The 25,125-nt window shown below is 43.4% G+C and overlaps 1 long non-coding RNA gene across 1 annotated transcript in view; it reads left to right on the top strand.

Moving 5' to 3' along the window:
- Nucleotides 1–819: 819 nt before the first annotated feature.
- The window catches only part of LOC136387272 (uncharacterized), an 85,602-nt gene continuing 61,296 nt past the window's right edge, over nucleotides 820–25,125 (top strand). Inside the window, exon 1 of the long non-coding RNA XR_010748100.1 lies at nucleotides 820–910. This is a non-coding gene — a long non-coding RNA (uncharacterized lncRNA). The remainder of the gene's footprint in view (nucleotides 911–25,125) is intronic.

The following is a 25,125-nucleotide window of genomic DNA, read 5'->3' as shown; positions in this document are numbered from 1 at the left end:
TTTCTCTGTCGATGATCTCAACATACCAGGCAGGAAGGGAGGTGTAGGTAGGGTGTCAGTAGCCTCCCTTTTACCGTAGGGTACACTGACTCAGGCGACGGGCCTCAGTAGGGAGAGAGCTGTAACGAGAATTTAGAGTTCCAAGCCAGAGCGAAATTTATTGTGTGTCCTTTTGGGAAATGTGAAAATGAAGTAATCGACTTACTAGCCTCAGGCGAACCCTTTAGCCCGCTGTAAGGATCCAAATGGGGACGAGAGAGTGAATGCAGTAGACGAATGGCTGGTGCTGACCCCTTGGCAACTTTGCGAGGTCCAGGCGCGTCCGCCAATCTTCCCCTTGACAGGACCGCCAATGGGCTGCGGCTTCTTTCAGGTCCCGCGTTCCGCCCCTGGTTCTTCGCAGATCTTCTCCCACCTCCTCGCCCCAGCTCCGCCAGTTCCAGACTTCCCTCGGCGATGAGGTCATCTCCTCGCTGCCCACTGGATGTGTCGGGCCGTCAATCACAGGAAGTCCCGCCGCCGTCCTCATCACTTTAGTACCCCGACTTTCCTCGCTCTTCCTTAGCCCGCCGGGCTCGGCCTCCACAAGGCCTCTGATTGGCCAGTGCTGCTATCACTCCTGCAGCGGCGGCGTGGAAGGCGGGAGCGGGTGTGGTGGGAGGATCCGCAGCTTCCGTGGCTGAGAAGAGCCGGTGGTGACCGTGTCTGTGGTGTCCGCGGTGGCGGCGAGAACGAATGTCCCATCTTCTCCCCTTCGGCTCCGCTCGCCACATACCCTTCGCTCGCGCCAACTTCTCCGCAGCTCTTGGTGTCCTCGCTGGACGTTAAGCCTCGGGAGGAGACAGGCGCAGAGAGAGCCGGAGCGGAGCGGGGACCGACGCAGAGCTCGGGCCAGGAGGAGAGTGCGGCGGTGAGTGAGAGTCCGGCCAGGGACCCTCCCCCACCGCGCCCCGCCCCACTGGAGCACCCTCTCTCCTCACAGCCGGGTCACGGGCACCCTCAGGGTTCGGGCAGGGGGGCCTCACGCCCCGGCCCCCTGCGGGTTCCGGCGCCCCGCCGCTCCTCTTCGCCCCTCCAGGCCCAGGCCGCTGAACCAGGGCGCGGCCGTGCACCTGTGCGCTGCCTGGCCGGGCTGCGCCGGTGGGGAGACACTGAGGTCCCCGTCTCCGTTGCGCCCCGGGAGTATTGTGACTGCAGGTACTGGGTGTCAGGTGCTTTTTTCGAGATCTTGTGCAAACCTTCAGGACCCATGTGCAACCCCAGGATTCCCAGGCAAGGGAGGCTCACCTGGACTTGTTGATGCCTGTGTAGCGGCGAATGCCTCCAGGTGTGAGGGCTCTGGCAGGTTGGAAACTTGACAGCGAAGAACTTGACTCTCTTAGAAAGTGTCTGTCAGGGCGCTTTGATTACGGCCCCCACCTTGGCTGGTGCCATGAGGAAGCACTGATGCTGTGGTGGGGCTGGAGCTTTCCAGTCGGATGCACACCTGCCATTTGCCAGCTGTTCAGTTTTCGGCCTCCGTTTCCTCATTGAAAAATGGGGATAATATCTATCACATGGGTTGTAATAAGTAGACAACGACTGGTAGACTAGTTTGTATTTAAGGACCATTCCAACTTGATTTTGTCAGGATTTCTCCTTTTTCTCACTATTATGTGCTGTAACTAAAGGGCAGTTGGTGGACGGTTAACTGCCTACCAGCCTGTACTTGGTATGAAGTGTGTGTATATATGAATGTGAAACACACCACTTAAATGTAATATGAAATTACACCTAGCGTTCTGTGTTTTTCCGTACACTTAAATCCATAAGAGGTCTGAAATATCCCCAAGTTGCTAGTTTTTGAGATCTTTTTCAGATCTTTCCTACCTGAAGCCAGAGCCTGAAACATAATCTTTTATTTTCGATAAGTCTGCATTTTAAAATCTATAAAAGCCCAAAGAAACCCCTCCAAATCTCACTGATTCAGTTTTACTGTTGAAAAGCAGCCATCTCCCAGGGGTGAGGTGGTACAGCCAGCTGGCCCACAGCCCCATGATGCAGGGTGGGGAACTTTTGGCTGAAAGTTATTAAATTAAGTTTTGCCTAATGTCGTTTGCATTTTTCATAGTGAATCAAAGGGCTTTACTTACGATACTCAGTTTCTTAATGAAACAATTTAGAAAAAAAACATTACTGTTTTTTTTTTTTTCAGAAACACATGCAAAGAAAAAACTGACTGTGCCTTAATTCTATCATTTGCTTCAGTTCTTAATAACTATTATGAACCTCTGTTTTAAAAAGCATCCAAAAGTCTCATCCATTAGGTTAATTTATTTTTTATTTTTTAGAAAGAGAGGAAAGGGGAGAGATGAGAAGCATCAGCTCATAATTGTAGCACTATAGTTGTTCACTGATTGCTTCTCATACTTGGCTTGACTGGGGGGCTCCCGCTGAGTCAGTGACCTTGGGCTTCAGGCCAGCGACTATGGGATCATGTTGATCCCATGCTCAAGCTGGTAAGCCTGCGCTTAAGCTGCTGACCTCCGGGTTTTGAACCTGGGGCATAAGTGTCCCAGGTCGACGCTCTATCCATTGTGCCACCACTAGTCAAACTAGGATAATTTAAAAAAAATTTTTTTTTTTATTCATTTTTTAGAAAGGAGAGAGAGAGGAGAGAGAGACAGAGAGAGAAAGGAGGGAGGAGCAGGAAGCATCAACTCCCATATGTGCCTTGACCAGGCAAGCCCAGGGTTTTGAACCGGCGACCTCAGCATTTCCAGGTCGACGCTTTATCCACTGCGCCACCACAGGTCAGGCCTGGATAATTTTTTTATTTTTTTTTTCATTTTTCTGAAGCTGGAAACGGGGAGAGACAGTCAGACAGACTCCCGCATGCGCCCGACCGGGATCCACCCGGCACGCCCACCATGGGGCGACGCTCTGCCCACCAGGGGGCGACGCTCCGCCCATCCTGGGCGTTGCCATATTGCGACCAGAGCCACTCCAGCGCCTGGGGCAGAGGCCACAGAGCCATCCCCAGCGCCGGGGCCATCTCCGCTCCAATGGAGCCCCGGCTGCGGGAGGGGAAGAGAGAGACAGAGAGGAAAGCGGGGCGGAGGGGTGGAGAAGCAAATGGGCGCCTCTCCCGTGTGCCCTGGCCGGGAATCGAACCCGGGTCCTCCGCACGCCAGGCCGACGCTCTACCGCTGAGCCAACCGGCCAGGGCCAGGCCTGGATAATTTTTGAATTTAGAGTAAAATTGTATGATGGAAGAGTATATGGATCTCATAATCCAAAAGTATTTATTGCAGACTTTCATGTCCTTAGTACACTGTCAAGTGGTATGAGGAAGGGATTCAAAAGAAATATAAAACAGCACTTCAGTCCATAAAGGGCAAAAACAGTTTGGATGGGTCACCAAGTAGGAATTATGGGTACTCCTTAAGTAGTGACTTCATTCACTCATTCATTTATTCATTCAACAAACTTTTGTTCTATGCCTGTAATATACCAGGTGTTTTTCTAAAAACTGAGGTTATCAAGATAAATGACATATGGTCCCTGCTCCTGAGGAACTCACAGTCAAATGAGAGAAGCAGAAAGTGACAGATCATTGTAACACACTGAAATAAACTTTTAATATAAGCCCAGAATTGTATGGGAGAGTCCAGGGAGCTTTCCTTTGTATTTCAAAGAGAAGATCATGTTTGAGCTGAATCTTAACTCATTGATGAAGGAGGCAAAGACCATTCCAAACAGAAGTAACTGAGCTTGGAAAGATTTCATAACATTCTTCTGACCACAGGTATAAGTCCTAGGGAAGAGGAAGGTAGATGACATTTGTTGATGCAAACTATGTATCAGGCATTAAGTTAGGGTTTTTAAAAAATTTTTATTCTTGTTTTTCCAAGTGAGAGGAGGGGAGATAGATTCCCGCATGCGTCCCAGCTGGGATCCACCCAGTAACCCCTGTCTGGGGCCGATGCTCTGCCCATCTGGGGCCATGCTTGCAACTGAGCTATTTTTAGCACCTGAGGCAGTGGCTCCACAGAGCCATCCTCAGTACCTGGGGCCAATACGCCGGAATCAATTAACCCATGGCTGCAGGAGGAGAATGGGGGTGGGGTAGAGGAGGGGTAGAGAACTTGACCGTTGCTTCTCCTGTGTGCCCTGACCTGAAATCGAACCCGGGACATCCATGCACTGGGCCAACACTCTACCACTGAGTCAACCGGCCAGGGCAAGTTAGGCTTATAATGTATTACTTAATCCTCACAATAACTGTATGAGGTAGATTTTCTCTCCACTTTACGATAAGGAAACTGAGGCTCAGGATAGTTAAATAATTTGTCTAAGGCTAGTGACAGAGCCAGGACTTGAATATGCTCTTTTCTTTTTAACACTGTTTTATAGAAGTAAATATGAATGAGGTGAGAAAGTTCAACTTATGTGTCATTTTATTACATCTATTACAATTACTTTCTATGAAATACTTATATTTGATTTAAAGTTGCTAAAGCTTATATAATAAAGTCTATCTTTATCAAATGGTATTTATTTTATGCTTATAAATGTGGCATTTTTTAGAAAGTCTGGCCCATGGAAACATTCAGTAAAAATGGAAGGCACCGATTGATACATACAAATTCTGTATGAAGACTTTACAAAATGGACTTTTCTTGAGCCTGCATCTTAAATATTAAAGTATACAAAGTTAAGAATATCAGACATATGACCAATTAAATAGTGAAAGGAGTAAAATATATAGATTTGAATAATTATTTTTTACAAAAGGGAAATTATAATTTTGAAGTTATATTAACAAAGATTATTGTATTATGTTTAGAGAGACCGCTATGGCAAGAGCATATACTAGATTGTAAGCTCTGCAAGGGCAAGGATTTTTTTTTTTAATTCCAATCTTCAGTAGCAATTCTTGGGACATAAAAGATGCTCAGTAAATATTTGTTGAACAAAAGATGAGCATGAAAAAATATATATTTACAGTGAGCAGTGTATTTATGAGTGTGAGTGCTAGGGTTGATAGTTAGAATTGATTGACATTAAATGGAATATTTTCATCTGCTGAGGGAAACTTTGTAAGGTTATATTTCAGAAGGTCTTTGAAAGGGAAAAGGGAAGAAAGACATTTGATCGATTATAGATATTAGATGTGGGGAGTAGTTTATAAATGGTTTCATTTAGGAAGAAAAGGAACATTGAACAGAGGGAATGGGCCACTGACAATTCAGGAAATTTAGGGTATTTCTAAAGTCTTACTGGAATTTTGAGAATCAAGGAAAACAGTCTTTGCTTTCAAGGAGCTTACAGTTTTGTAAAGTAGTATGTTAGCTAAGCTATTGCGTAACAACTTACCCTAAAAGTTAGTGTTTAAGGCAGTTAACATTATCTCTCACAATTTTTTGTGAGTCAGATATTTGGAAGTAGCTTGGTTGAGTGGTTCAGGCTCAGTGTCTCAAAAGATGGCAGTAATATGTCATCTAGGGTTACAGTCATCTGAAAACTTGACTAAGGATGGCGAATCATCTTCCAGAGTGGCTAGCAAGTTGGTACAGGCTGTTGGTGGGAGATCTCAGCTCTCCATGTGGGCCTCTATAGAGAGCTACAGCTAGTGCTCGACTTACGACCACAATTGGTTCCTTCAGACGGGTCTTAACATGATTTGGTCGTAAGTTGAGCAGGCTATATGTACAGTACTGTGAAATGATGTTATAAAAATCTTTAAGTCATATTTTATCATAATTTTCTTTCATTATTATTATATATCATAATTTTCTTTGTTCATTTTATGCCATTTGTATCATCTGTACACCATTTTGTTTCTTATTTTTACATTCGTCAGGTTTAAGTAAAACACTGCATTACCAGTACAACTGGTTTAATATTTGCAAAGACAATTTCTTCTTGGTAGACATCTTGGGAGGGGTTTGATGAAAAATATCCAAGACACAAAACACAAATTGCTGTACTGAGTCTGGGATAACAGTTGAAATGGTGCACGCGGAGATGGTAGTGCTGCCGGAAGCTGGTCCGCACTGTCGTACGCCCAGCTGGGCAACGCTTGCGCTGCCAGACACGGAGCAGTTGTGGCTAGTGATTGTGGTCGTAAAGTCAAATGGTCGTAAGTTGCAGAGGTCATAAGTTGATCAATATTTGTACTTGAATGCCTTCGGTAGGCTTCACTCAGAGCAAATAATCCAAGAGACCAGGTTGCATTGTCTTTTATGACTTAGCTGCAGAAGTAACATACCATCTTTTCTCCAGTATTCTATTAGTCACACGTTGTGGGAAGGGCTTACACAGGGAAGTGAATACCAGGAGCACTAGGGGCTGTCTTGGAGGCTGGCTGTCACAGTGGGTAGCATAGAAACATAAATATTGGAAGAAGGTACAAAGTGCTGGGACATGAGGGGGAAAGAATCAGAGGAAGGAAAGGTTACTTTTGGGGAGATGAGAGAATTGAGGATTTAATTTTTTTAACAGATAATAATTCACATATATTTGCTGAATGCTTCCTGTATGTGTGCCTTCCACATGGTCAGCTAATATGTGGACATGAACACTGAATTAGGGTCATTTGAAGTGATTTGAATGTTGTAGGTTAGCATTTAAACTAAGGATAGATATTTGATCTTGGTAAGATGAGGGTGGAGTAATTTTTCTAATATTGAAGAGAACAGTAACTTATAAGAATGATAGACAAGCAGTTGCAGAGTGCAAGAAGTGAAGAGCATAGGAACTAGATTTTCTGGGTTCATATCCTACCTCTACCACTAGCTAGTTATGTGACCTTGAGTTTGCTGTGACTGCGATACTCTTACTTTATCTTCTTAGTGGCTTACTAATTGTAAAATGGGGATAATAATGTTGCTTGCTTTGTGTTGCTACTGTGAGGATCAGCTAAGTAAAATTATGCCACATCCTTGGAATAGCATGCATAGTACATGCATCATCATCATCATTACTAATTTTAGCAGTAGCATAGAACATGGGTGACTGAAGGTGGAGTCAGATGAATGAATGTAGAATTATGTGAGTATTCAGAAAGAGACATCGAAATGCCAATCATTGCTCCTTCAGTATTATTATTTTTAGTTCAAGTACCTATGTTTAATAATATTTATTTCACAAGGTAGAGTGAACAAATGATTTTATTTTTTTAGCTGAACTTCATAATTAAAACAAGACCTCAGGAGGTGTACAATTGCCTGTTAAGGGCATATCATACCCTCTTGTTGTCCCTCTTTACAATTACTAGACCCTCTCTTTGCAGATTGGGTTTAGCCAGAAGCAGTACTTAAAGGTGCATATGCTTCAAAAAAGCTTAGAAGTAGAACTAGGGCCCATAATAAAAATACCTGGAATGAGGACATCTGTGATTAAGTCATAAAAGAATCTGCAGAGATTCTTTATTTAAAAATTAAATATTTTTTAAAGTTTTTTTATTAAGTGAGAGGCGGGGAGGCAGAGACAGACTCCTGCATGTGCCGTAACTGGGATCCACCTGGCTAGCCCCCTCCCCAGCGATGCTCTGCTGATCTGGGACCTCTGTTCCATTGCTCAGCAACCAAGCTATTTTAGCACCTGAGGTGAGGGCATGGAACCATCCTCAGCGCCTGGGGCCAACTTGCTCAAAATGTTTGAGCCATAGATGCGGGAGGGGAAGAGAGAGGGGGGGAGAGAGAGGAAAGGTGGGAAGGGTAGAGAAGTAGATGTCATTTCTCCTGTGTGCCCTGACTGGGAATCGAACTTGGGACTTCCTCATGCTGGGCTGACACTCTACTGCCAAGCCAACTGGCCAGGGCCCAGAGATTCTTAAAAGTACTGTATCACTTCTACGAAGAGTCAAGATCATTGAATTCCATGTTGCTGCAGGTGTTAAAGCAGAAGTTGGGTGATCTGCCAAAGTGCATTGGGTGGAGCTAATTGTTTAACGTTTATTTTTCCATTTTTTGAGAGAGTGAAAGAGGGGAAAGGGGATCAACTTAGTTGACCCTCACTGTAGCAATATAATTCATTCTCCTTAGTTTTTCCATTTAGTTGTGCGCTATTGGTTGCTTTTCTCTTTTTATTTTATTTTTTTTATTTTAGAGAGAGGAGAGAGAGAAGGGTGGGAGAGTAGCAGGAAGCATCAACTCATAGTAGTTGCTTCTTCTATGTGCCTTGACTGGGCAAGCCTGGGGTTTTGAACTGGTGACCTCAGCATTTCAGGTTGCCACTTTATCCACCATGTTACCACAGGTCAGGCATTGGTTGCTTCTCTTGCGTGCCCTGACCAGGGATTGGACCCACGACCTCGGTGTGTAGGAAGAATACCCTACCAACTAAGGCACCAGACCAGGGTGTTATGTTTCCTTTAGTTCTGTGGTTTAGTGATTCAAGTCCAATTTTCATTGTTTAGTTGAACAGAGGCACTGAGAAATTAAATGGTTTGAGGTTCCACAACAGTCTGGTAGCTGAGCCTAGGTAAAGTCTTCACCCTATATTTAAGGTTGGCGCATGTAGCTATAATAAAACATCTGTAGACTCCTTCGAAGACTGAGTGCTGTGAAAATTTTTCTTTTCTGTGGATACCATATATATTATATATTTTAACCATTTATTTTATTGAGAGGAAGGGAGAGAGAAAGACGGGAATACAGTATTGAGCTGTTCTGTATGTGCCCTGACTGGGGATTTAACTGGCAACCTCTGTTGGATACCACATTTTTACTTTTGTGGTGTATGTGATTCATTTGCTTCCTTACTCATTCTTGTTCATATGCATTTAGAATTCATTCTCTCTGTATAAGTGAGTGCTAATAATGAGTATTTTAGATAGATCATTTTGAAATCTGGAGTGTGTCTTCTATTACTGAATTTGAAGATGGGGGGCTACTTACAGGTTTTTTACCTCTAAAATTGTGAGAATTATGGGTGACTCTGGTTCTTTATAAATGAAATCTTTATTTAATTTATTGATTTTAGAGAGAGAGGGAGAGAGAGAGAGAGAGAGAGAGAGAGAGAGAGAAACATAGATTTGTTGTTCCACTTATTTATGTATAATAGTTGATTTTTGTATGTGCTCTGATGGGGGACCGAGCCTTGGTGTATGAGGATGATACCCTAACCAAGTTACCTGGCCAGGACCTTTTTACAATTATTTTAAAGATCTTTTTTCTTGATTTTACAGAGAGGGGGGAGGTGAGAAGCATCAACTCATATTTGTTTCACTTTAGTTGTTCATTACTTGCTTGTGAACTTATCATATGTGCCTTGACTGGGCAAGCCCAGAGTTTCGAACTGGTGGCTTTAGCATTCCAGATCAATGCTCTGTCTGCTGTGCCACCACAGGCTAGGCTATAAATTTTTTTATTTTAGTTGGTATACAGTATTACTTATATTAGTTTCAGGTGTACAATATAGTGATTTGACATTTTTATACCTTACAGTGTGATCACCCCAGTAAATTCTAGTAATCATCTGTCATCATCTAAACTTTTTTAATTGATTTTAATTTATTGTGTTTACATACATTCTAGTGTTGCCCCGAATGCATCCCCTCTCCCCCATATTCCCCTCAACATCTCTTTGACCCCCTCCCCATAGCGCCCTCACCCCTTCCCTTCAGGTTTATCCCATCCTATCATCCCTTTTCCCTCTGTCCTCTTATCCTCTGGTCCCTTTGATTTCTCTTCTGTCTCAATTCCATTCCTCAGTTCACTTTGTTCATTGGATTCCTCAAATGAGTGAGGTCATATGATATTTTTCTTTTTCTGCCTGGCTTATTTCGCTTAACATAATAGTTTCCAGATCCATCCATGTTGTCGCAAAAGGTAGGATTTCCTTCTTTTTCATGGCCTCATAGTATTCCATTGTATATATGTACCATAGCTTTTTAATCCATATCACCATCTAAACTTATCACACTATTATTTACTATATGTGACTTTGGTATTTTTGAAAAACCTTTGTTCTGGTATCAAAATTTAAAGTATAATAGATGTAATTTGAAAAAAATTCCAAATACTCCAGTACAAGAGAGTAAAATAACTAGTGAGGTAACATATCAAGTTTAAGGGCATGAACAGAGTTAGGTTCTGACAGTTATCAGCTGTATAACCATGGGCTCACTATTGAACCACCTTGTGACTCAGTTTCCTCATCTGTAAAATGGAATTAATTCTTACAGCATGAGGTTGTTGTAAGAATTATGGGGAAATGTAAGGGGAAGTAACAGCGGCATCACCATAGTGCTACCTTGTTAATCTTCACCAGCTCTGTGAAGTATATAGTAGTACTATTTTGCAGGTCAGGAAAGATAAGCTTGGAAAAACGAACTATTGGTAAGATCACACTCAAGATTTGAACCCAGTCTGTCTTCGAATTAAAAGAGGCTGATTCCCGGCCCTGGCCAGTTGGCTCAGCAGTAGAGCGTCAGCCTGGCGTGCGGGGGACCCGGGTTCAATTCCCGGCCAGGGCACATAGGAGAAGCGCCCATTTGCTTCTCCACCCCCTCTCCTTCCTCTCTGTCTCTCTTCCCCTCTTGCAGCCAAGGCTCCATTGGAGCAAAGATGGCCCGGGCGCTGGGGATGGCTCCTTGGCCTCTGCCCCAGGCGCTAGAGTGGCTGTGGTCGCGGCAGAGCGATGCCCCGGAGGGGCAGAGCATCGCTCCCTGGTGGGCAGAGCGTGGCCCCTGGTGGGCGTGCCGGGTGGATCCCGGTCGGGCGCATGCGGGAGTCTGTCTGACTGTCTCTCCCCGTTTCCAGCTTCAAAAAAATACACACACACAAAAAAAATAATAAAATAAAATTAAAAAAAGATGCTGACTCCCTATATTAAAATGTATGAAGTGCCTAACTGCCTCTAGTAAATGTCTGTTCCTGTTCACTTTCTTTTGCATAGTTGGTGAGAAATGCCAATATAGTGAGAATTCTTGATGGTAATAATCAAAATATTTGCAGTATTCCTTGTATGTAGCCTTTTTTTTTTTTTTTTTGAGAGAGAGATAGAGACAAAGGGACAGATAGGGACAGGACAGACAGACAGGAAGGGATAGAGATGAGAAGCATGAATTCTTTGTTGCAGCACCTTAGTTGCTCATTGAGTGCTTTCTCATATGTGCCTTGATCAGGGGGCTCCAGCTGAGCCAGTGACCCTCTTGCTCAAGCCAGCAACCTTGGGCTTCCAGCCAGCTACTGAGGGGTCATGTGTTGATCCCACACTCAAGTAAATGACCCTATGCTCAAGCTGGTAAGCCCGTGCTCAAGCCAGCGACCTCGGGGTTTTGAACCTGAGTCTTCTGCATCCCAGGCTGATGCTCTATCCACAGTGTCACTGCCTGGTCAGGCTCTTGTATGTACCTTGTTGCCATTCCTGAAATGGAAAGCTACAACAGTGACTTCATATTTTAATTTGCTCAGTGGGCATAGTATAATGTCTAAATTTAACTTTTTAAATCATGTTTTAGTAACTGTAAATGGTGTAAGTGATGCCATAGTCTCCTTTTTTAAAAAAAAGTATTGATTTTAGAGACAAGAAGGAAAGAGAGAAACAGTGATTTATTGTTTCACTTATTTATACATTCATTGGCTGGTTCTTTTTATTTAATTAATTTATTTTTAAAGATTTATTGATTTTAGAGAGAGGAGAGAGAGAGGGGAGGGGCAGGAGGAAGCATCAACTCGCAGTATTTCCTTCTCGTATGTGCCTTGACTGGGCAAACCCGGGGTTTTGAACTGGCAACCTCAAAATTCCAGGTTGATGCCCTATCTGCTATGCCACCACAGGTTAGGCTCAGTGGTTGGTTCTTTTTAAAAAATTTAATTAATTTATTTTAAGTGAGAAGAGGGGAGATAGTGAGACAGACTCCTGCACTTGTCCTGACTGGGATCCACCTGGCAACCCCTGTCTGGGGCCGATGCTCGAATCAACCGAGCTGTTTATAGCACCTGAGGCTGATGTGTATGGACCAACCAAGCTATCCTCTGTGTCTGGGGCCACACACAGACCAATTGAGCCACAGGCTGAAAGAGGAGAGAGAGAGAGAGAGAGAGAGAGAGTGGGGAGAGGAAGGGGAAGAGAAGCAGATGGTCACTTCTCATGTGTGTCCTGGCTGGGGATCAAACCTAGGATGTCCACATGTCAGGCTGATACTCTATTCACTGAGCCAACTGGCCAGGGCCAGGTTGATTCTTGTATGTGCCCTGACTAGGGATTGAACCACAATGTTGATGTATCAGGACGACACTCTTAACCAACTGAGCCCCTAGCCCGGGCCCCAGTCTTAATCGTAGTGAATTTGTACTTATTTGCACTACCTCAAAATTTACAGGAACTTTGAGAGTTGTTCTCTTCTAATTCTTTAGGCCAGGGGTCCCAAACTATTTACACAGGGGGCCAGTTTATTGTCCCTCAGACCGTTGGAGGGCCGGACTATAAAAAAAACTATGGGCCCTGGCCGGTTGGCTCAGTGGTAGAGTGTCAGCCTGGCGTGCAGAAGTCCCGGGTTCGATTCCTGGCCAGGGCACACAGGAGAGGCGCCCATTTGCTTCTCCACCCCTCCCCCTCTCCTTCCTCTCTGTCTCTCTCTTCCTCTCCCGCAGCCGAGGCTCCATTGGAGCAAAGATGGCCCGGGCGCTGGGGATGGCTCCTTGGCCTCTGCCCCAGGCACTAGAGTAGCTCTGGTCGAGGCAGAGCGAAGCCCCGGAGGGGCAGAGCATCGCCCCCTGGTGGGCAGAGCGTCGCCCCCTGGTGGGCGTGCCGGGTGGATCCCGGTCGGGCACATGCGGAAGTCTGTCTGACTGTCTCTCCCCCCCCCGTTTCTAGCTTCAGAAAAAAAAATACAAAAACCCCCCCAAAAACAAAAAACTATGAACAAATCCCTATGCACACTGCACATCTTATTTTAAAGTAAAAAACCAAAACAGGAACAAATACAATATTTAAAATAAAGAACAAGTAAATTTAAATCAACAAACTGACCAGTATTTCAATGGAAACTGGGGCCTGCTTTAGGCTAATGAGATGGTCAATGTCCGGTTCCATATTTGTCATTGCTAGCCGTAACAAGTGATATGACACGCTTCCGGAGCCGTGACGCGTGCGTCCTGTGTCACCGGAAGTAGTACTGTACGTGAGTGATGCTGCGCTTTGGCATCGCTCACTGACCACCAATGAAAGAGGTGCCCCTTCCGGAAGTGTGGTGGGGGCCAGATAAATGGCCTCAGGGAGGCCCTGGCCGGTTGGCTCAGCGGTAGAGCATCAGCCTGGCATGCGGGGGACCCGGGTTCGATTCCCGGCCAGGGCACATAGGAGAAGCGCCCATTTGCTTCTCCACCCCCCCCCCCCTTCCTCTCTGTCTCTCTCTTCCCCTCCTACAGCCAAGGCTCCATTGGAGCAAAGATGACCCGGGTGCTGGGGATGGCTCCTTGGCCTCTGCCCCAGGCACTAGAGTGGCTCTGGTCGCAACAGAGCGACGCCCCGGAGGGGCAGAGCATCACCCCCTGGTGGGCAGAGCGTGGCCCCTGGTGGGCATGCCGAGTGGATCCCGATCGGGCGCATGCGGGAGTCTGTCTGACTGTTTCTCCCCATTTCCAGCTTCAGAAAAATAAAAAATAAAAAATAAAATAAATGGCCTCAGGGAGCACATGCAGCCCGCAGGCCGTAGTTTGGGGACCCCTGCTTTAGGCTATACCATGTCACATTTTGGTATAAGAGTGGTGGTGTCATGGTTGTGAAACTGACTTTATTGCCGATTTTATATTTTGTTATATGTGGGAGATTATATCTATATCTATCTATCTATGTATATATATTAAATTGATTTTAGAGGGACAGAGAGAGGAAGGGGGAGAGAGAGAGCAAAGCATTCATTTGTTCTACTTAGTTGTGTGTCGCTTCCCATATGTACCCTGACTGGGGATTGAACCCACAAACTTGGCCTATCTGGACGGTGCTCAAAAGAACTGAGCTTCCCGGCCAGGGCTTGATATACTTAATGAAAAATCACTTGAACTAAAAGCTTTATTTCAGGAGCCTTTCACTCTTTAATTCTAACATTCCAGGTTAATGCCTAAGGTCATGGCATTGAAGCAAAGATGTAGTATTTTAAATTTGATTTTATAGATTTAGTGAATCATTTCACATTATCTTGTTAATGTTTCCTTTTGTTTAGATTTTTTTTTTTTCAAGGGGAATGGGAATTGGGAACCAAGAATATAATGAGATTATAGACTAATGATTTGAAATTAAATACATTTAAAAATTTATTTTTTACTCATTAGAAGTTCATAGATGGTATGGTTCACTTGCATAATAACTATCATGAATCTATGTATATATTGAGTCAAACAGTTATTTAATAATTTTCTAAATCAGTTAACTGTGTAGCATGATTGTCCTGTTTTTAAAAATAATCTTTGACTTTTACCTGAAAACTGATTCTGAAGATGAACCTGGCAGAAACTGTGTGAAAACTGGACATGATCTGTACAATTTGGACAAGTTATTCATGACATTTTATTTTCAATATGTTTAATAACCTGTTGGGTGCCTAAATAAAACTGAGTTAATTATAGTGTAACCTTTTGTTCTATTTGGAAGTCTTAAGGGGTTTTTGAGTACCCTCCAAAATTCACCTTCATCAAGTGAGTTTAAAAAACTCTTTTAGAACAGGGATCCTCAGAACTTGACCTGTATGACCTCTTCTGATCACTGTTTTGTTTTAAAAAAGCATAGTAGATTTCCCTACTATGGAGATAGTAGTGATGTGTTTTGGAGTTGAATGCACCTGTTTTCAGTCCTGGCTCTACTGTTCACTGACTGTAATCTCGACAAGGGTATTAATCTTTCTGAATCTCTTATTTCCTCATAAGATAGTTGTGAGATAAATACATAAAATTACATGTGAAGTGTTGAGCACATAATAGGTATTCTATGCATGTTCATTTCTTTTTTCACTTTAGTTGTTCATTGTTTGCTTCTCATGCCTGTTCATTTTCTATGTACCCAGAAATTTTCTTTTTTTTTTTCTTTTCTTTTTTTTTGGTGACAGAGACAGATATGGACAGACAGACAGGAAGGGAGAGAGATGAGAAGCATGAACTCTTCGTTGTGGCACCCTAGTTGTCCATTGATCGCTTTCCAATATGTGCCTTGACCAGGGGGCTATAGCAGACTGAGTGACCCCTTGCTCAAGCCAGTGACCTTGGGTTCAAGCTGGTGAGCTGTGCTCAAACCAGATGAGCCTGCACTCAAGCTGGTGACCTCGGGGTTTCGAACCTGGGTCCTCCGTGACCAGTCCGATGCTCTATCCACTGTGCCACCGCCTGGTCAGGCCACATGGCTTACTTCTTTTTTCTGATCATTGCTCAGATATCTTCTTATTAGAGATACCATCATATATAAAAAAGCCACCTTACTTCTCATTTTCAGACGTTTCCTGTTTCCTTTATCCCGCTTCATTTTCTCCACAGAACTTATCACTTGACATTTATTTTTTGTTTTCTTCAAGTAGATGATGATCTTTACAAGGGGAGGAGACTTTGTTTATTGCTGTATCCTCAGCACCAAAAAGTACTTGGCATGTAGTAGGTTTTGTTTTGTTTTTTTTTGGTTTGTTTGTTTTTTTTTTACAGAGGCAGAGATAGACAGGGACAGACAGACAGGAACGGAGAGAGATGAGAAGCATCAATGCATCAATCATCAGTTTCTCGTTGTGCGTTGCGACTTCTTAGTTGTTCATTGATTGCTTTCTCACATGTGCCTTGACCGCGGGCCTTCAGCAGACCGAGTAACCCCCTGCTGGAGCCAGCGACCTTGGGTCCAAGCTGGTGAGCTCTTTGCTCAAGCCAGATGAGCCCGCGCTCAAGCTGGCGACCTCGGGGTCTCGAACCTGGGTCCTTCCGCATCCCAGTCCGACGCTCTATCCACTGCGCCACCACCTGGTCAGGCTGTAGTAGGTTTTTTTAAGTTTAAACGTTTTATGAAAAAAATTTTTTGTGATTTTAGCAAGAGAAGGGAAGAGAAAGAAAGAGATGGGAACATTGATCTGTTCCTGTATGTGCCCTGACTGGGCATTGAATTGGCAACTTCTATACTTTGGAATGATATGCTAACCAACTGAGCTATCTGGCCAGTGCTGTAGGCTTTTTGTTTGTTTGTTTGTTTTTGAGACAGAGACAAGCAGGCAGGCAGGCAGGAAGGAAGAGCTATGAGAAGCATCAGTTCTTCGTTGTAGCACTTTGGTTGTTCATTGATTGCTTTCTCATATGTGCCATGACTGGGTGGCTCTAGCCAAGCCAGTGACCCCTTTCTCAAGCCAGAGACCTTGGGCTTCAAGCCAGTGACCATGAAGTCATGTCTAGAATTCCATGGTCAAGCCAGTGACCCTGTGCTGAAGCTGAATGAGCTCATGCTAAGCCAGCAACTTCAGGGTTTCAAGCCTGGGTCATCTGCATCCCAGGCCGACTCTCTCTCTAGTGTGCCACTGCCTGGTCAGGCTGTAGTAGGTTCTTAATAAATATTTTTAATGGATTAATGACTGAAGGAATGGACATTTTAATTTTTCTTACTTTATCTCTCAAATGGTATTTAATATAATTGATCACTTTCTTTCTTTCTTAAATGATTTTAAGATTTTTGGGGGGTTTTTTTGAGGGAGACAGGAAGAGAGAAAGATGAGAAGCATGACTCATAGTTGCATCACTCTAGTTGTCCATTGATTGCTCTTTATATGTGCCTTGAATGGGGGGGGGAGGGGCTGAGCCAGTGAACCCTTGCTCCAGCCAGCAACCGTGGGCAGAAGCCAGTGACTTTTTGGCTCAAGCCAGTGATCATAGGATCATGTTGATGATTCCACACTCAAGCCAGTGACCCTGCGCTCCGGCTGGTGAGCCTGTGCTCAAACCAATGAGTCTGTGCTCAAGCTGGTGACCTTGGGGTTTTGAACCTGGGACCTCAGCGTCCCAGGTTGACACTCTATTCACGGCGCCCCCACAGGTCAGGCATCTTGAACCATTTTATATTCTTAGTATGACATTATTCTCTGAGTTTTTTCACCTAATACTTTGTCCATTTCTATCATATCTCCTGTCATTCTATACTTAGAAGTAGATTTAAGAAAGGTATATAAGACCTTTACACTGAATATCAAAACACATTGCTGAGAGAAGTTAAAAAAGACCTAAATAAGTAGAGATGTGTATATATATATATATATATACCATGTTCATGGTTCAAAAGACACAATAATGTTAAGCTGTTCAATCTAACCAAGATAATCTGAAGATTCAGTGGGTTTACAATAAAAATTTCAGCACAGTAAACTTTTTTATGAAAATTGACATGCTGAATCTGAAATTTTCAAGGAGTGTGACTGGGGGTGGTGCAGTGGATAAAGCATCAACCCAGAATGCTGAGGTTGCTGGCTCTGAGCATGAGCTTGTTCATACAATTCTAAAGCTCATGAGCTGAGTCCCCCCAAAATGTTGCTAGAATGAAAAGCCCAAAGTTGCTGGCTTGAGGAAGGGGGACATTGGCTTGGCCCCAGTCAGGTCACTTATGAGAAGCAATCAATGCACAACTAAAGTGAAAGCAACTATGAGTTGATGCTATTCACCTTCTCTCTCCCTTCCTGTCTCTTTCACAAAACAAACAAACAAAAACGGAACAATCTAAAATTTACATGGAAATTTAAAGGACCTAGAATAGCTAAAACAATTTAGAAGCAGAAGAACAAATTTGGAGGAATTAAAGTACTTGATTTCAAGATATTATTAAAACTAGAATAATCATGATAATGTGGTATTGGTATAAAAATAGATATGGATCATTGAAATACAATAGGAAGTACTGAAGTAGACACAAGTATGGCCAATTGATTGTTCAGTGAAGGCTCAAATGTAATTCAGAAGGGGAAAGGATAGTCTTTTCAACAAATGCTGCTGGGCCAGTTGGATATTTGTATGTAAAGAAATGAATCTCGGCCCTGGCCGGTTGGCTCAGCGGTAGAGTGTCGGCCTGGCGTTTGGGGGACCCGGGTTCGATTCCCGGCCAGGGCACATAGGAGAAGCGCCCATTTGCTTCTTCACCCCCCGCCTTCCTCTCTGTCTCTCTCTTCCCCTCCCGCAGCCAGGGCTCCATTGGAGCAAAGATGGCCCAGGCGCTGGGGATGGCTCCTTGGCCTCTGCCCCAGGCGCTAGAGTGGCTCTGGTCACGGCAGAGCGATGCCCTGGAGGGGCAGAGCATCGCCCCCTGGTGGGCAGAGCGTGGCCCCTGGTGGGTGTGCCGGGTGGATCCCGGTCGGGCGCATGCGGGAGTCTGTCTGACTGTCTCTCCGCGTTTCCAGCTTCAGAAAAATACAAAAAAAAAAAAAAAAAAAGAAATGAATCTCACCTGACCAAGCAGTGGTGCAATGTATAGAGCATCAACCTGGGACGCTGAGGACCAGGTTTGACACCCTGAGGTGAGCATGGACTCAGTAGCTGAGTGCAGGGTCACTGACTTGAGCATGGGATCATACACATGACCCCATGGTCTCAAGCTTGAGCCCAAAATTGCTGGCTTGAACCCAAGGTTGCTGGCTTGAGCAAGGGGTCATTGGCTCAGCTGGAGCTCCCCCTGGTCAAGGCACATATGAGAAAGAAATCATAAAGTGCAGCAACTGTGAGTTGATACTTCTCATCTCTCTCCCTTCCCATCTCTCTCTCTCTCTCTCTCTCTAAAAAAAAACAACAAAAAAACTCTCAGTCCTTAATTCACACTATACAAAAAATTAATTTGAAGTGGTTTGTAGACCTAAACATACAGACTAAAACCATAAAAGTTGCAGAAGGAATTGTAAGAGAAAATCTTTGCAACCTTGGGGGTAGGCAAAGATTTTTTAGGGTATAAAAAGCATTAACGCCTGACCTGTGGTGGCGCAGTGGATAAAGCGTCAACCTGGAAACACTGAGGTTGCAGGTTCAAAACTCTGGCTTGCCTGGTCAAGGCACATATGGGAGTTGATGCTTCCTGCTCCTCCTCCTTCTCTCTCTCTCCCCCCCTAAAATGAATAAATAAATAAATAAAAAATTAAAAAAAAAAAAAAGCATTAACTATAGAAGAAAAAGTTGAAAAATTGGACCTTTTCAAAAGTAAAATATTCTTCAAAAGACACTAAGACCATGAAAACATAAGCCACCTACTGGGAAGAGATATTTATACATACACTATGTATATATATTAAAGGACTTATATCCAGAATATGTTAAAAAATGTTGAAACTCAGTAATATGACAAATTGCACAGTTAAAAATGAACAAAAGATTTGGATAGACATTTTACAGAAGAAAAAAAAAATATTTTTTATTTTCATGTTAGAGAAGAGAGAGAGAGATAGAGAGAGAGAGGAGGGGGGAGGAGCAGGAAGCGTCAACTCCCATACGTGCCTTGACCGGGCAAGCCCAGGGCTTTTTTTTTTTTTTTTTTGGTATTTTCCGAAGCTGGAAACGGGGAGAGACAGTCAGACAGACTCCCGCATGTGCCCAACCGGGATCCACTCGGCACGCCCACCAGGGGCGAAGCTCTGCCCACCAGGGGGCGATATGCTCTGCCCCTCTGGGGCGTCGCTCTGCCGTGACCAGAGCCACTCTAGTGCCTGGGCCAGAGGTCAAGGAGCCATCCCCAGCGCCCGGGCCATCTCTGCTCCCATGGAGCCTCGGCTGCGGGAGGGGAAGAGAGAGACAGAGAGGAAGGAGGGGGGGGGATGGAGAAGCAAATGGGCGCCTCTCCTATGTGCCCTGGCTGGGAATCGAACCCGGGTCCCCCGCACGCCAGGCCGACGCTCTACCGCTGAGCCAACCGGCCAGGGCCAAGCCCAGGGTTTTGAACTGGCGACATCAGCGTTCCAGGTCAACACTTGATCCACTGCGCCACCACAGGTCAGGCGAAAATATATTTGAATGTTCAAAAAGCATATGAAAAGATTCTCAACCAGGGGAATTTCACATCCTCACCAATATTTAGAATTACCCATTTAAAAAATTTTAGATACTCTAGTGGGAATGATTTCTTCCTTTACAGTTAGAGTCTCTTAGGGATGAGTGGACTGACTTAATTTGATTGCTAGAAGCAAATTGCTTCTTGGTCTTGTAGTCTATAGCTGTATTCTGTCTTCATTAGTCACCAGGGGAATACAAATTAAAACCACAATGAGATTCTATTTCATTTCCACTAGAATACCTAAAATTTTAAAAGTGGGTAATTCCAAGTATTGGTGAGGATATGAAACAACCACTTTGAAAAACAATTGGTCAGTTTCTTACCAGCTTAAACACATACTTATCATGCAACCCAACAGTCCTACTCATTGGTATTTACTACCTAAGAGAAATGAAAGCATATATTCACAAGAAGACCACATTAGTGTTCATAGCAGCTTTATTCACAATAGCCAAAAACATTGGAAACAACTCATGCCATTAACAGGTGAATAGATAAAAAAGTGTGGATAAACAAAGCAATGAATTATCAACACATGCAACAAGGTAAAAAAACCTTAAAACAATTATGTTGAGTGAATGAATGACATATAAAAGACAACTTTCTCTATAGTTTCATTTATATTGAAGCTCTGTAACAGGCAAAACTAATTTATAGTAATAGAAATTAGATCAGTGTTGCCTGGGGTAGGAATGGGTGGTGGTGGAAATTGACTGTAAAAGGACATGAGGGGTAACAGGGATGTTTTATTTTTTTGATTGGGAATAGTGACTGCACAAAAATGTAGATTTGCCAAAACTCACTGAATTCATTGAAAGTGTATACTTAAAATACATATATTTTACTTTAAGAAAATTATGCATCAAAGTTGACTAAAAAATACTGTGTGGGTCAACACTCTGTGGACTACACAAAACATATTTGCATGCCAGCTTTGGTTGAGATCAGTTTCTAACACCTGATCTATACCCTCACACATGTGCATACTATAGGAGTGCATGGCCCCATTAACAGCTCTTCAAATTTCTGTTGAATGAGTGGATGTATGTATAATATGTCTTCCTGCAGCTCCATTGCAAAGAAATAGCCCATCCTTCATCCTTCTGCATTTTTTTTTTCATTTTTCTGAAGCTGGAAACGGGGAGGCAGTCAGACAGACTCCCGCATGCGCCCGACTGGGATCCACCCGGCATGCCCACCAGGGGGCGATGCTCTGCCCCTCTGGGGCGTAGCTCTGTTGCATCCAGAGACATTCTAGTGCCTAAGGCAGAGGCCACAGAGAGCCATCCTCAGCGCCCAGGACATCTTTGCTCCAATGGAGCCTCAGCTGCGGGAGGGGAAGAGAGAGACAGAGAGGAAGGAGAGGGGGAGGGGTGGAGAAGCAGATGGGCGCCTCTCCTGTGTGCCCTGGCCGGGAGTCGAACCTGGGACTCCTGCATGCCAGGCCGACGCTCTACCACTGAGCCAACTGGCCAGGGCCTCATCCTCCTGCATTTTTTTAACTTGTCATTTTATGGAGTTAATTTGTTTGGCTTCTCCTGGCAGTAGTGTCTTGAGTACAAATTGGGTCATTAATTCTTAAAAATAGTTACTGAACATCTACCATACATAAAACCCTGCCTAAATTAAGTACTTACTAACTGTGAGGAATTACACTAATGGCAGTTGATTACAGCTAGTGCTCGACTTATGACCATGATTGGTTCTGACAGACCGGCCATAACACGATTTGGTCGTAAGTTGAGTAAGCTATATGTACAGTACTGTGAAATGATGTTATAAAAATCTTTAAGTCATATTTTATCATAATTTTCTTTCATTATTATATATCATAATTTTCTTTGTTCATTTTATGCCATTTGTATCATCTCTACACCATTTTGTTTCTTATCTTTACATTCGTCAGGTTTAAGTAAAACACTACATTACCAGTACAACTGGTTTAATATTTACAAAGACAATTTCCTCTTGGTAGACATCTTGGGAGGGGTTTGATAAAAAGTATCCAAGACACAAAACACAAATTGCTGTACCGAGTCTGGGATAACAGTTGAAGTGGTGCACGCGGAGATGGTAGTGCTGCCGGAAGCCAGTCCACACTTCGTACACCCAGCTGGGCAACGCTTGCGCTGCCAGACACGGAGCAATCATGGCTAGCGATGGTGGTCGTAAAGTCGAATGGTCGTAAGTGGCATAGGTCGTAAGTCGATCAATATTTGTATATATATGAAATTTACATTTGACTTATAAAAGCAAAGAGTGAGTAATGGGTAAGCTCTTCTTATCTGTTTTTTTTTGTGTGTGTGTGTGTGTGTGTGACAAACAGAGAGAGACAGAGAGTAGGACATGGGGACAGACAGACAGGAAGGGAGAGAGATGAGAAGCATCAATTCTTTGTTGCGGCACCTTAGTTGTTCATTGATTGCTTTCTCATATATGCCTTGACCGGGGCTGGGGGGTGGCTACAGCAGACCAAGTGACCTTTTGCTCAAGCCAGCGACTTTGGGCTCAAGCTGGTGAGCTGCGCTCAAATCATGTGAGCTCGTGCTCAAGTTGGCGACCTCAGGGTTTCGAAACTGGGTTCTCAGTGTCCCAGTCTGACGCTCTATCCACTGCACTCCTGCCTGGTCAGGCTGGTTAAGCTCTTCTTAGAATCTGTTCCAGCTACCATTTCTTTAACTTTGCTGTCTGAAAAAATAGCATAGGCTTAATAACAAACTCTGTACATACTAACTTGTCTGGTAAGAGGAAGCAAACATTTCAGAATATCGCCTGGTATAGCTATAGAGATGGCAGATTTCTTCCTTTTCAGGTACAGTCTCTGAGGGATGAATGGACTGACTTAATTTGGTTGCTAGAAGCAAATTACTTCTTGGTCTTGAACTTAGTCTATAGCTGTATACTGTTTTCATTAAACTGGGTTATGGCTAATGGATACTTTTATAGGTCACCAAGCAGAATTACTACATTTTTATTTTTATCTTTCTGTATTGATAATTGTTATTTTCCTGACTTTTGATCAGGCTGCCTTGAATTCTCTGAACAGTCTCTTCCTTTCCTTCTCCAAACTCTGTCCTTGTCTAATTTTTAAGTTAGCCTGAGGCTTACCTCCTTTATAGAATAACTCTCCTTCATTAATACAACCTCAAACTTGTTTTCATACTCTCCTCTCCCTGAACTACCATTTACTTAATTATTTTTTCTCATGACCTTTTCTTCCTATAAACATCATTTTCATTGGGGGGTAGTAAGTACACTCAATATTAATTTTTCTATGTATCTAATATAAGATCTGTACCAAGGGGTTTAGTAAATAAAAGAAGATGGATGGTAATTCTAGCCTGAAGGTGAATATGCAATTCAGAGTCTTTAATGGATGAAAGTAGAAATACTTCAGATAACTGTGGACCTCTGTTTTTCTTCTCCACCTTTTCTTGGCACATGCACCTGAAAAGGAAGCCAGGGAGATTAAGAGCTGCTTCTATCTGATAATACCTCAGAAATTTAAGAGGAGGCAGTTCCCACAGCAGCAATCTGAGTCCAGTAAGAGAGCTTAATGAAGTGCCTTTCCCTGTACAGTGGTCAGAGTTTGCTTCTGTGCTGAGATATCAGAGGACTGAGAGAAACTTAACAGGAATATGGGGACAAGGGAAAAAGAAGTGGGCATTGGAATTGCGTAGGTGTGTAATCTTGATGTTTTATTTTAATTTGGAAACATCTATTCTTGTTGACAGGTTGCTCTGGTTGGAGCTGTTTCTACTTATGCTCATACTAGAATTAATATTATACTAAAGAAAGAAGACAGTAGTTTTATCTGCCTTTCAGAATATACTTTTTCAAATACCTGTTATTGTTGATGGGTTCAGAATCTTGGTTAGTTATTTTCACTAAGGTTAAATTTATAGTATGTACTTTCATTCTCCATTCTTACTAACAGTTCATAAGGGTTTCATTTTCTCCACAATCTTACCAGTGCTTATATTTTTTTACCTTGATTGATTTTAGAGAGAGAGGAAGGGAGAGAGAGAAAAAGAATCATTCATTTGTTGTTCCATTTAGTTGTGTATTCATTGGTCACCTCCTGTATGTGTCCTGATCAGGTATCGAACCTGCAAGCTTGACACTGACTGAGCTAACCAGCCAGAGCCTTTGTTTATTTTTTTAAATAGTTCGTATCCTTTATTTTTATTTATTTATATTTTTGTGACAGAGACAGAGAGAGAGACAGATAGAGGGACAGATAAGGACAGACAGACAGGAAGGGAGAGAGATGAGAAGCATCAATTCTTTGTGTTGCTCCTTAGTCTCCTTAGTTGTTCATTGATTTCTCTCTCACACGTGCCCTGACCGGGGGTGGGGTGGGGTGGGGCTGCAACAGAGCAAGTGACGCCTTGCTCAAGCCATTAACCTTGCACTCAAGCCGGTGACCTCGGGCTTTGAACCTGGGGCCTCCGCGTCCCAGTCCAGTGCTTTATCCACTGCGCCACTGCTTGGTCAGGCTATTTTTATTTTTTTTAAAAGATTTTATTTATTGACCTTACAGAGAAGAGAGGTGGGAGGAGTGAGAAGTATCAACTCATATTGCTTCACTTTAGTTGTTGCTTGCCGGGCAAGCCCAGTGTTTTGAACCAGCGACCTCAGAGTTCCAGTTTGATGCTCTATTCACTGCGCCACCACAGGCCAAGGTGTTTATTTTTTGATGGTGGCCATCCCAGTTGGTGTGAGGTGGTAGTGTTTTATATTTTTAGCGTTTCATATAATATTGGTAGCATAATGTTGCCTCTGTAGTTATTATTACATTGCTGTTTTTCCCCCACAGTACTTACCAAGTCATACCTGAAGTGATTATTTTATTTTTTAACTGTTACCATAAACTCTGTAAGGTCAGAGACCCTGCCCATCTTCATTACTAGTACCTTTATGGCTGAGATAGTACCTGACTTGCTTAGTGAGTGTTTGATGAATGAATGAATGAATGGAAAGTAGAGAGGTAATAGTGTAGGAGTTGAAACCAAGGACTTTGGAATCAGACAGACTTGAGTTTGAATTCTGATTTTCACATTTATAAAATGGGTTTGATAATGTGTTCCTCATAGGATTGGGTGAGATTAAATGATCATAAATATGTAAAATCATTAATACAGCACCTGGCATGTTTTA

The sequence above is a fragment of the Saccopteryx leptura genome, chromosome 1 (assembly GCF_036850995.1).
Source record: "Saccopteryx leptura isolate mSacLep1 chromosome 1, mSacLep1_pri_phased_curated, whole genome shotgun sequence".
Taxonomy (NCBI): Eukaryota; Metazoa; Chordata; class Mammalia; order Chiroptera; family Emballonuridae; genus Saccopteryx; species Saccopteryx leptura.
The sequence above is the reverse complement of the archived record's forward strand: the minus strand, read 5'-3'. Positions and strand labels throughout refer to the sequence as shown.